Source organism: Psittacula echo, assembly GCF_963264785.1.
Source record: "Psittacula echo genome assembly, chromosome: 2".
Lineage (NCBI taxonomy): Eukaryota > Metazoa > Chordata > Aves > Psittaciformes > Psittacidae > Psittacula > Psittacula echo.
In genome coordinates, this window is record NC_137737.1 from 87591151 (window position 1) to 87603538 (window position 12388).

The following is a 12388-nucleotide window of genomic DNA, read 5'->3' on the forward strand; positions in this document are numbered from 1 at the left end:
AGTCTTGAGTTGCCAAGAATAAGGGCAAAATGATATTCTTTAATTTGAACGCAACTTCCTGGCAAATTAATCTCTGTCAGGTACACATCAAAACAGAGCAGCCTTTTCTTGTGTAATCTGAGCACTGCAGCACAAAAGAGCAGTGAAATTAAATTACAGCTGTGGTCTGTGCAATGCAGACTCTAAACAGCAATGTATAACACCAAACCTGGAAACCAAACATATGAACTAAGGCAGCAAAGGAAGCTGTGAACATATTCTCATTAAATCTTGCTTCTATCAAAAGCCTGAGTCAACCTATCAAAGAAATCCCACTAGTACCAAAGCAAGAGCCTAGGTACAGACCTGCTGAACTACTTCTGGATTTTTGCTTCTGCTTCAGGGATTCTTCTTCCATCTACCATTCACCATGGATTTGTTTAATAGCACGAACTGTTTGTTTAAAACCTCAGTGTGCCTGATATTTTTTTTTCCAAAAGCAGTTATAACCTCTATTTTTTTTGAAAGAAAAATTAATCCCAACTGAGAAAAAAGCATTGGAGAAAGAAGGGTTGTTTGGTTGTGTCTTTTTTTCTTTATATCATTCAATTTTGTTTAATTGAAAAAGTGGAAAAGGTCTGGGAACCTGTTTCCATGTGTTTACACCTTACTTAAGGCTTCACAATAGTAAAAAAAAAAAAAAAAAAGAAAAAATTTTTAAAAATAAACTCCATGCAAAAACTTTTGACAAGGAGAGTTGGGAGTCTGCGCCATAATCAACCATCTCACTTTTGTGAGCACAATAGTGAGCTAGCTCATATTAATAACATATTCATACTCTGGGAGAAACCCAGCCTGGGGGGCTGAGCTATAGAGGCACCGGTCACCTGCAGCTCTGATCAACTTCAATGGGAAGTAGATGTCTCTGTAGATCAGAATTTACTGGAACAGAAATTCAGCCTCAGGATAAAAGGAGACTTTTAAAAGAAATTTAATTTACAGAGAGAAATGTGACTCGTTAGGGTGGTTGCAAGCTGCTATGTAAGGATATCCCCAAAGGCCCCAGCCAGCATTTGATGGAGTAGAGGCAAGGGCATCTGCTGTTGTGGCTACAACTCATATCAATTGTTAGTCTCCTTAATTAAATACAAAAACAAACCTACAATTGGAAGTGATTGATTTCCAGCAGATACAGGAGGAAAATGAAACTCCAACAGAATATCAGGCATAAAAGAATGAATGGTATGACAGCTTTAGTGCTAGGGAATAACTCAGGTTCCCAGTTATTTGAATGATCTGTATGAAGAAGTTACTGGTGTGAAACAAAAACTAATTTCTTGAATAAGAGTTCTAGAATTCATTCCAATAGTCTATGAAAACTGCAGATGTGCAAATACAAACCTGTTCTTGAATTTGTCAGGAAAATGAAATTTAAGTGGAGCCTTGTAATAAAGAGAAGGCAAAAGATTACATGGAGAAAAAAAAATTGTATTTGCCTAAGTTTCAGAAATCAAACAGCTAGTGAAACAAAACTCATTTCAATGTCAACACATAGATTGTTTTCTCAGGTGTTAGCTGTTTTGTAGAAAGCAGCGATGAGCACTGATCTGTGGTTGGAAACTAAGTAAAAGAACTGGGCAATGGTTTTAGGGCACGATAAGTGCTAGATTTTCAGAAGTCCTGGACATTCTTCTGTTTCCACTATGATACTAATAGCCACATTTTTCAGAGCAGTTCAGTGCCTGGTAGGCTGAGGTCATTTGACAAACTGGTTCCTTGTTATTGCAGTTACTTGCTTGGCTAGCTATGACTGTGGAAATGCTTTCTGAGTCTGGAAGGTACCATGTGCATTGATCTTCCTTTTCTTCTGTACTGCTGCTGCTGTTCTTAGGCAGAAGCTGAGGTATAGCTCTCTCTGAAATTACCACATTGGTTCAGCAGCCTGAATCTGCTTCCAGAGTTAGTAATCATGTTAAAGCACATAAATTTTAATTATGGAGGAAGGAGGGATGCATTCTGAAATCCTTTGAAGGCAAGATTTTAACACTGTGATGATTACGCAGTTAGGGATGGTTGGTTCAGGGAAGCCAATTTATGGTTGATTTGGTTTAATATCCTTGTATGTCTTCAACAACTATTTTACCCTTAGAACAGGATGCAAATTTTTGTTCTTGTTAGCCAGAGTTTTTGGCAGCTCTTGGTCTATGACTTCTGCTCTAGAAACAAGTTCAACAGGCTTTCAGAAGTTCAACAGGTTTTCAGACGTAAGGACTGACACCTTAGAGCATAGGACCCCATTCACATGAAAATTTATTTGGGTTCAGTTTATGGAATATTTTCTGGTTAGAGTTAGATTTCACAGAACTACTAGAAGAAAACATGCCTCAAATCCAATCCATTTCTGCGCTCTGAGACAAGCTGTAGACCATTTTCAGATGAGGTTTGCTACATTTTCCTGCTGGAGTTGTTCTGCCCTGACAGAGGTGATAACTGAGACCTGGTTTCTTCTCCAACAAAATGCTTCATACGTATAAGTCAAAACAGTATTAAGTGAGAATGTAATCGGCGGTAGCCTGGTGCTTAGGGATGGTAGGACTATGGGGTTAAATGTACTCAGGCAGGGGAGGGAGGAAACTCGTAGCTCTGTATGGTGTTTGGTCCCTGATTTACTGGTCACTACTGTCACAGGGGAGTTTTTGTGAGCACCTAAGCTGTCAGTTTCTTCATTGAACTTGCAAGCACCTAATCTGAAAAGTCAATTCTCTACCAGGCTCTGCCTGTAATAATTCTCAGGCTATACTGTGGGTAGCCATGGGCATTGCATTGTTTCCCGTTATCTTCTTCCAACAAATAGTAAACTCAACCAGCATGACCAACTTGCATTCATTATCACAACTACAGAACAATCCTATTTCTTTTACGTTAGACCTTGTACCATGGTGCTTGAGCACTCTGCTTGCTCCAGTGGTCCTAAGGAGATCAGTACATCAAAGCCTGGTGGCAACAACTGAGCGAGGCACCAAGTTTTTTTGCATGAATGAGCACCTAAATTTTTATACACATATAAAGGACATAGGACACCGGCTATTCAATGATGCACTCAGTATCTTACTAGGGAATAAAGTCAACATGAACTAGTAAATGGTGCATTGAAAAGGGAAGATGAGAGAGAAACAGGAACTTTACATTAACCTCTCAGCTCAGCTACTGACCTGCTGTATGACTTCAAACCACTCGTTTCTGCTCTCCTTTCCCTTCTTTTCTGGTCACTGGAGGATGTACAATTCCAGGGATATCAGCCAATTCATTAAACATTTGTGCACTGCCTATGTAAGGGGGACCCTGTTACATCTGGGTTGTTCAGGTCCTGTGTGCAAACACAGAAAAATAATTGTTTCTTTCCCAACTCAAGTTCTTGCCCAAAGATTGTTTTCTCTGACTTTTGGTTTTTTTTTTTTTCTGCTTTGCTCTGACAGCTCATAGCCTAAATCATGATTTCTGTGCCATGTAACTTTCATTAGAGAGAAAACTGCATCACCAGCCACTGTGATTGCAGAAGGTCCTGAACATAATAATCTCCAGTAATTAGATCTAAAGACAGAACTCTTGGGAATCTGCAATTCATGGAACTTTCAATATGTTATAAATCATAATCTGTCCAGTTTTAAAAATGATGACATTATCAAATGTATATGAATTCATTTAAAAGCCTCACTGGGCTTTTAATTTAAAAAGAGCAACAAAATAATCCATTGCTTACCTGGTACTACATCAGAGGCACTTGCTAAGGGACACAGGGACTTCTACAGTAATGTAAAAGGATAAGGCTTCCTGTAGACAGGAAAGCAATAAGATTTCAACACCAGAATTAGCAGAATTTTCTTATTGATTGGTGTATTTAAATCAGTTAACTCCAGCATCCAAGCTGTAACCTCTATGTGTCTGTATAGTCTGGGCATTTATATGAGTACCGTCACATACGGGGTTGCTGGTTTGTAACGAGGCATGAGGTCACAGCACACCTTCAGTGACAACCAGTGTAAGGCTGCTCTTCTCCACGAATCCTCTTTTTGTGAAGCTTTAAGGATTCAATCACTTCATAGATTTGTTTGAACTTCGCCAGCAGGTTTAAAACGTAAGGAAAACAGCAGGGTAAGATGTGCATGCATTGCATGCATTATGCACCGAGTGTCATTGCAAAAGCTTCAATTTTTACTGACTGGATAGTAACAATGAGAGAAAAGCAGGGCAAAGAACATGAAAAGTTCAAAGATGTATTTGGGAAAGCGTATCACTGAAGGCCTCGTATTCCTGCAAATTTTGGAGAATACCTCCTAAGAGGCCTGATGGTTCTCGGAGTCTGCAAACAGTTATATTACAGGTGGTTAATTCTACAAACCATGGGAAGAACACAGACTTTTGCACACATACTGTGAATTCCTTAATTTTCGAATTCTTGACTTGGAAAACTTAATTTCAGCATATGTTTCATCTGCTTCTCCAACAAAAATTAAAAAAATAATTTTAAATGGTTCAGTTGTAATAGAAAGCATTTTACACATTTCGTAATGCAGAAACTTTAGAAGACATTTAAGAAAATATTTTTCATGGCTTGTCTTCGTGGAAGACAAGTTTGCAGCTACCAACCATACAGTGAATGTTTGACTACACTAATATTAGCAGGGTATTTGAATTAGAACAATGTCTTTTAAAACAGTTATATTTCATATACACAGATCATCCAGAAAACAACCTACGCTGTTTTTCAAATAATTTAAATAAAAACCTAATTCTAAACAGTACAGTTCTTGTCATGGAAGTTTTAAAGCAAGTTAGAGAATGGAAGCAAATATTGGCATGAGTTACAGTGCTAAATTGGTTTTGACAACAATAGCTTTTATTTTCCCCTATCTTCCTGTAAGGTATATAAGACATTTCTTTATTTCAATTCCATCTACTCTTTAAGTTTAGTTCAGTTTTTAATATGATGAAAGTAAAGAAATCCTGTAAAAATCAAAGAGAGAGCAAAGCTGGGGTTTTGTTTTTTGGGAGTGGGTTTTCTTTCAGTAATATTAAAAAGCAGTGAAAGGATGAGATATATTAACTTAAAATGTGGAACAGTACAGGAAGAGATTATTTTTTCCTGCAAACCTTGTAATAGTTGATGTTGCCTTTATTGAAGAAAGTTACTGTAAACACAAATGTATCTAAAGAAACTTAAATATTATAAATAGAGCAAGAATGAAATTATAAATAATAAAGGGAGAAGTAATGCTGATTTGTACTTTCAACCAAATTTCAGATTCTCTGTGAAGAGATCTAAACACAAGCTTAAGAAATACTTTGTTCAGTTTTCCAACACAATGACAATGTAAAACTGAAAATGTTCATAGTGCATCCTTTAGCTTTGCAAAAGGGAAAAACAAGGTATAGTATTAGGACTTGTTTATATGAAAGATGGTGTATTAAAGGTTTTATGTTATTCTCTGCATGTCCATGCATATGTACACGCAAAAAAATGTTTTGTTCCCTGTTTTCAAGCAAAAACGCACAAATATCAAATAACATTGTGAGCTATGATTAACATCCAATTTGCCCAGGCTACTGAAATGTGGTGAAAATAGGTGCATCAAAATCCATTTATAATCACTCTCGTGTCTTGTAATTACAAGCACAAAATACTGTGCTTTGAACAGACAATTATTTTTTCCTCAGAATGAGCCCACACACAGAGGTCCCAAATTGAATCCTCCCCTCTCTCCCAAGTTTTCACTATGCAATATTTAATATTAGCCAATTATTGTGGTTAAGATCATAATAACACTTTTCTGAAGTTTATAATGGCAAAAAGTCCATTAGAGATGCAACAGGCATGTAAGAATAGAAAAGTGACTGAAAGCAGCAGAACCTGTGGACATCTTGTGCACACAAAGGCAGCATGTATTTCCCTCTCTCTTTCATGGACCTAGAAGAGAATCACAGACTGAGGTTGAATACTTGCATTAGAGTCTCCTCAGAGCTTACGGGGCAGAGAAATAGATCACGTCACAGACAGAGAGGTTTTCTGAGTTCTCTTAAACAAAGCCAGTCTTCTATCTCACATTTTGGAACAAGCCTCGTTATGAAGACTTTAAATTAGGATATTTTAAGTTAAAAAAATATTTATTATTTTATTTCTATTTGTTGTGGTTTAACCCCTGTCAGCAGTTAAGCACCACAGAGCCACTTGCTCACCACCCCTGGTGGGGTGGGGAACAGAATCAGAAAAGATACTTTGAGATGTATCTGCACTAGCATGGGCTTATCCACAGCCCCAGACACTTCAGGGTGTCATCCTCCTGCGTGGACCCATCCACAGATCACAGTCCCTTTGACTCGAGTTCACGTTGGAGTTCCAGCCTGTCTAGTACAGCAGCACAGAAACAGCAGTGATACCCTGGCCATCTGCCAGCCCAGGCGCATCGCCATTGCCATTATCAAAATGTTCCCAGGCACAGCACAGTAAGATGATCAGCAATACAGCAGTACAGTGAGCAGCGAAAGCAAAAAGCCGCTGGTAATGAGCACTATGTACAGTAAGGGAAGCAAGCCCCACGGCAATCACAGGAATCTGTCAATTAGTCCCTATACAGCAATAACAGCTATAAATTCAATCTAGCACATTCCAGTCAAACCTGTTGTTCTCCCAAACCCTTCAAGCCCCACACTGGGAGCCAAAAAGGACTGTCATGGTTTAACCCCAGCTAGCAAATGAACACCATGCAGCTGCTCGCTCACCCCTCCTGGTGGGGTGGGGAAGAAAATCAGAGAGGTGAGAAAACTCATGGGTTGAGATAAAGGCAGTGTAATAGGTAAAGCAAGAGACGTACGCAAAAGCAAAGCAAAACAAGGAATTCATTCACTGCTTCCCACAGGAACACAGGTGTTCAACCATACCCAGGAAAGCAGGGCTCCATCATATGTAATGGTTACTTGGGAAGACAAATATCATCACTCTGAATGTCTCCCCTTTCCTTCTTCTTCCCCCAGCTTTATATGCCAAGCATAACAGATATGGAATAGGATATGTTTTTTTCTAAATATCTGGCAGTTATTCGTGTTTAGTCATAGCAAATAATACAGGTTTTATTTAACTTGGGATCTGAAATAAAAAGAAATTATTACAAATGTTCTGTATAGCTGACTTCACAGAAGAAATTTAAGATTTCCTGGTTTTGGTTGAGAATTTACAACCAGAATTTGACAGTCACTTGGAGCGGCTGTTTGGTTTTCATTTTAATCTGTTTGGACAGCCTGATAAGATGGACCTTCCATATCACAAATATTTCTTAGGTTTCACATTAGGAACATACAAAACTAGTCCTACGTGGAGCCTGATCCCACCTCTCATATCATGCTAAGCTGTGTTGCCATTTTCTGTTGCTGCCACCAACTGGATTGAAATTGACATTGGGAATGAATCTGGAATCAGAAACTGGAATGAAAACTGGTTAATGGTTAGTCGACGATCTTAAAGGTCTTTTCCAACCTAAACGATTTTATGATTCTGTGTTCAAGAAAGTGTTCAAGACCATGTTCCACTGATCTAGTGGAAGGTGTTCCTACCCACGTCAGCAGGTTGGAACTGGATGAGCTTTAAGGTCCCTTCCAGCCCATACCCTTCTATGATTCTGAGATATCCATTGATGTTGAGCATGATGTCATGAGGTGTGGAATATCCCTTGGGTCAGTTGGGGTAAAGTAAAAAGCAAAATTTAAAATAAAATCATTGTTTATTTCCCACCAGGCAAACTGTGATTTACAGAAATGTAAAGAGAGTCCTTTTACTGAAGATCCTAAGCTCTAAATGACAGAGGGGGTTCTTAAGTTTTGGTTTCATGCATGCAAAGCAGAAGAAAAATGTTGTAACATCATTATCTGTGAAAAAATTAATAATTTAAAAACAATTAATGAAGACACAACTGTAACTACAGCTTGTGTAATACTTCTTCAACAACTATGTATCAGACTCATAAAAAAAGAAAGAACTGGAGCAGTACGTGTTCAGTATCCTTTGCCAGGTGGCATAAAGAAAATAGAAGAAATAAAAAGATGAAAGCTAACCTAGTTTAAAAATAGTTATGGAAGCTTGTTTGTTTGCTTGGGTTTTTTTAAGAGTTGCTTAAACTGCTTATTTATAATAGAATTTTTCAAATACACATCATTTGTTAGAGTAATATGTACCTTGGCTTTGTCTCTCTCTTTCTGCCTTCAGACTGACTGCTATTTGAAGGCCTTATTTTATATGGCTGGACTAATATTGTTGCACAAATTGCTACCTTTCGAAGGCTGCAATGTGAGCCTGCCTGAACAACTGCCACTTTAGCACCACAATAAAAAATACCTTTCTTATAACAACTCTTTTCCTTTCAGGAGAAATAATGAAATGAAAGAAAATAAAAAGACATGACTATCCATTTTCCCAGAGGAGTCCTGCCTTGGGAACGCCTTCTCCCCTCTCAGCTTCCGGAGTTTGTTTCAGAGCCTCTGAGCTGAGATGGGCATGCACAGACTACATCTTCTGCTATACTCTTCCCCCTGGGCACACCCTGTCACCTCCAAGGGCTCAGAAGGCAATCTGTCACCAAAGCCAACCTCACTGTTGCGTGGGGTTTTCTAAACTTACCCTCCTCATCCTCCCCCCTCAGTTGCACTGAGGTTTCTCTTCTGCTGCCGTGCCCTGCCCAGCTCCACAGGCCCTCATGGAACTCTCTCCTCTTTTCTCTCTCTGTCTTCTTGGCTGAAGACAGGGGCCACCAGGGGACACTTATTAAATAGGAAAAATGGAGCATGCCCCCTGCGTGAGACCATGTGAAGGGATAGATGTGTTGAGTGACCACCTGGTGTGGGGGAGCTGCACGCATATGCCCATATCCTGGGCCTTTCTTTATCCATGTATTAGGCTAAAAGTGGTTGTCTTACTGTTCTTAGATGTCTAGACAAAATGTGTGCATAGCTATGAGGGTTTAGTTTTATATTGTTATTAACGAGGCAGACAACCATTTTTAACTTGGCATAAGATACATCCTACATTTGGGTTCCTGTCATTCACACTAAGGCCATACTTAAAAAAAAAAAAAAAATATATATTGTGCAAAATTTCAATCCCCCTAATCCCATGAAGTAGATGTTTCATTAAGCTTTTCAAATAGCCAGCCTGCGTTCAGCCTGGATGTCCACACTCACTGCCTTGAGCCTGGTCTAACGGAGATTGTCATCACACCAGTTTAACTTCAGTCATTCCTCTCCAGCACCATTTTTGTTTCAGCTACCAAGTTCCATTCTATTCAACTGCTTCCTAGTAAAAATACGCTAATTCCTAGTAAAATTAAGCTAAAATCAGAATAGATAATTTTGTGCCCATGACAGCTCTGTTGTGGCTAATGCAAAGTTTTCATCACGCAGACAAGATCCAGCAGAAGGGAAAGCGTCTTGAACGGGATGCAGAATTTGATTCTTATCCAGAGACACAGTTGTCCTTGTTACTGTTGCCTAGGGGGAGAGCAGAGTGGGGGAGCTTGGATCTGTGGTTTTATGCCATGTTTATCTTGTGCATAAACAGAAGGACTTCAGTCTCCACAGCCTTATATGTTATACCAGAAGTATAAAACTCACATTAAAGACATTGTTAAAAGTGGCTTTCAAATAACAGATTTTCATGTTTCTCTCTTCTTCTAGTCCAAAATTCACACTCAAGAAAACACCAAGTACTTCTTACATATCTGCTGTTTGAGCACTTGGACTACAATATATTGCATATTGCTATAATATATTGCAATTTGATACTATAACAAAGCACTTCTGCAAGGGTCCTAGTGCCAGGTACAATCCATCACTTAACGTTATCTATGAATCTGAATAAACAGAGGCTTAAATCCAATGAGAAATCTTTCAGGAAAAGCAATGAGGGTATTTACCTCTTTCTTTGCCAAGAAAGCTAGGATGAGCTGCAGTTGTCACTCTGAAAATTCTCTAAAGTTTTGCCTTTCTTGTTACACAGCAGCATCTTGAACCTCCAGCCCTGGCTGATCCATCTGGCAGAGGCAGAGCTCTTACAGAGAGAGGGCTGTATGCTGATCCCAGATTTTGTGCCAAAGATTCACCTGGGAACATGTGAAAATGTCAGAACCTTAAAATGGCTTCTCTCTCCTCTTTATCACAGATGTAGCATTGCCTTTCCAAGTCCCCATTTCCTTCTGTCCTGCTTTAGCCACAACTAGCTGCTGCTTGACAGCAAAGCTTACAAGCTTGTGAACACAAGGTAAGGATGGTCATTCAAGTTGTTCTAGAATTAGCGGTGTTGCATACTGGTTGATCACCCCATGGCAGGGTTTAAGCTATATAAGACGTAAAACTACTGTTTTTAGAAAAGGCAAAGATTTAATTCTTTATTCAGAGGTAACAAGACAATAATTCGAAGGCAAATACTTCTTAAAGATTATCAATCAGGTAATGAGAAAGGTGTAGCTTAACCCTGTAAGACTTCGTCTAGAAAACCCCCATGGCAATCTAGAATTCCTGCAGCCTACAGAAACATTTGACTTCTTGTATCCTTCAAAACTTTAGTCTTGTTTTTTAAAGTTTCAGAAGATTAAGCCACTATTTAGCTGGGGAATATCTGACTGGGACACATGAGATGGTGTCAATAGAACTAATTTTGTAAACTAGGCAGGACTCATAGATGTTTATAACAAGAACCTAACAGCTAAAAGAGTTTAGCACCTGCATCCTCCTGTGGAGGAGTTTAAGTGTCTGGGTTCTCACAAATAACCGGCACTCATGAAGGTACTTACCAGTGAAACATTAGTATCCAGCAGATTTTCATTGCTCTCCTGAGTACTCATACTGCAGTGCTCCCATCTTAAAGAAAAATAATCTGAAAATTTTACATAGCCTAAAAATTTCAGTTACAGTGCCAAGCACTTTGGGAAATGCAGCCCCAGCCATGAGTAGAACACAGAAGGCTGCTAAAGAACTACAAGGGGAAGAGGGTTAGTGCAGCTGGGACTGCTCTGGAACATCTGTAAAGCAAAGCTCATTAGAAGATTACACTGGTATGTCATCTAATGCGGTTTAAAAAGAAACAAATACGTAAATAAATAACCTTTTGGGTTCCAAGCCCTTGCTCAGCTCCAGAACAAAAGCACCTCTAGCATTTCTTCTGCATTTCTGTCCCAACAGTTTGTGTTTCAGCCATCACATTTGTAATAGACAGCTCTGTCCCTTTCTCTCTATCAAGAAGCATAAAGGAGAAAAACGCAATTATATTTAAGTGTCCATCAACCATCCACGAGCATGGGTGAATATTTCAGCTAGCAAATCGTGTACCGCTCCATCGCTAGCGAAGGCTAGCAGGAGACAGCTAAAGCGGGGGATCTGATGCTGCAGCACTGGCACCAGAGGCAGACACCGCCGGCGCTGCCCCGGCTAAACGCTGCCAACGCCCCGGGCCCGGCTGTACCGCAGGTTTGCCTCCGCATCGGCCACCACCTCGGCAGCCGGTACGCGCCTCGCACGGCGGAAAGTGCGCCCATTTCTGCCCCGCCGCAGGCTCCGCGAAGCTTCCATCCCGAGCTGACACCTTCACACCGGCAAAAGTTTCATCCATCGGTGTGCGGGGCCGGCCCCGGACGAGCCCGCGCTGCCCCGCTTCCCCCGACCCCCAGCACCCGCTCGATCTCCCGCTGGGGGAGACCCCCCCCCCCCTCTGACGCCTTCATCACCCCAGCGGGGCTCAGCTGTGCAACCGGGTCAGCAGCTCCGTACCGCCTTCCCCCCCCCACCGGTAGGGCTGGGCGGGCAGGGGCGCTGTGCGGCCGCACCAGGCGCCACCGCCCCCCTGGCGAGCGGCGAGTCCCCGCCCTGCGCCCGGCCCGGCGACGGAGAGAGGACGGGCGGGCAGTGCGGAGCGCCCCGTCTTGCTCCATTGCCGCCGCCCCCGGGGAGGGGGGCGCACAGCCGCGATGTGAGAGGAACGGGTGCCGCGGCGGATCCCGCCCCTGGGGCGGCGGGGCTGGATCGGCTGGCCGCCGTGCCGTGCCGCGCTGCGCTGCAGGCGTTGCAGGACCGCGGCGGCAGGCGGGCTGCAATAAGCCGACGCCGGCCGGCCGGCCGCCCGCAGCCCCGCCATGGGAGCCAGGCGCGGGCAGAGGCTTGCAGCTCCGAGCCTCCGGCGGGGCTGAGCCCGGCTCCAGCGCAGGTAGGAACGCGCCCGGCCGGGCACCTGGGGGAGGGTGCCGGGCTGGTGAAGGGGTTGAACCCGGCTCCTCACCACCCCCCCCGAAAGGGGGTCAGGCGGTGCTGCCCGTCCCGACGGAAAGTTTGGGCAGCAGGCGGAGCGCGCTGCCCCTCGGTGAGGGTCGGGGGAGGC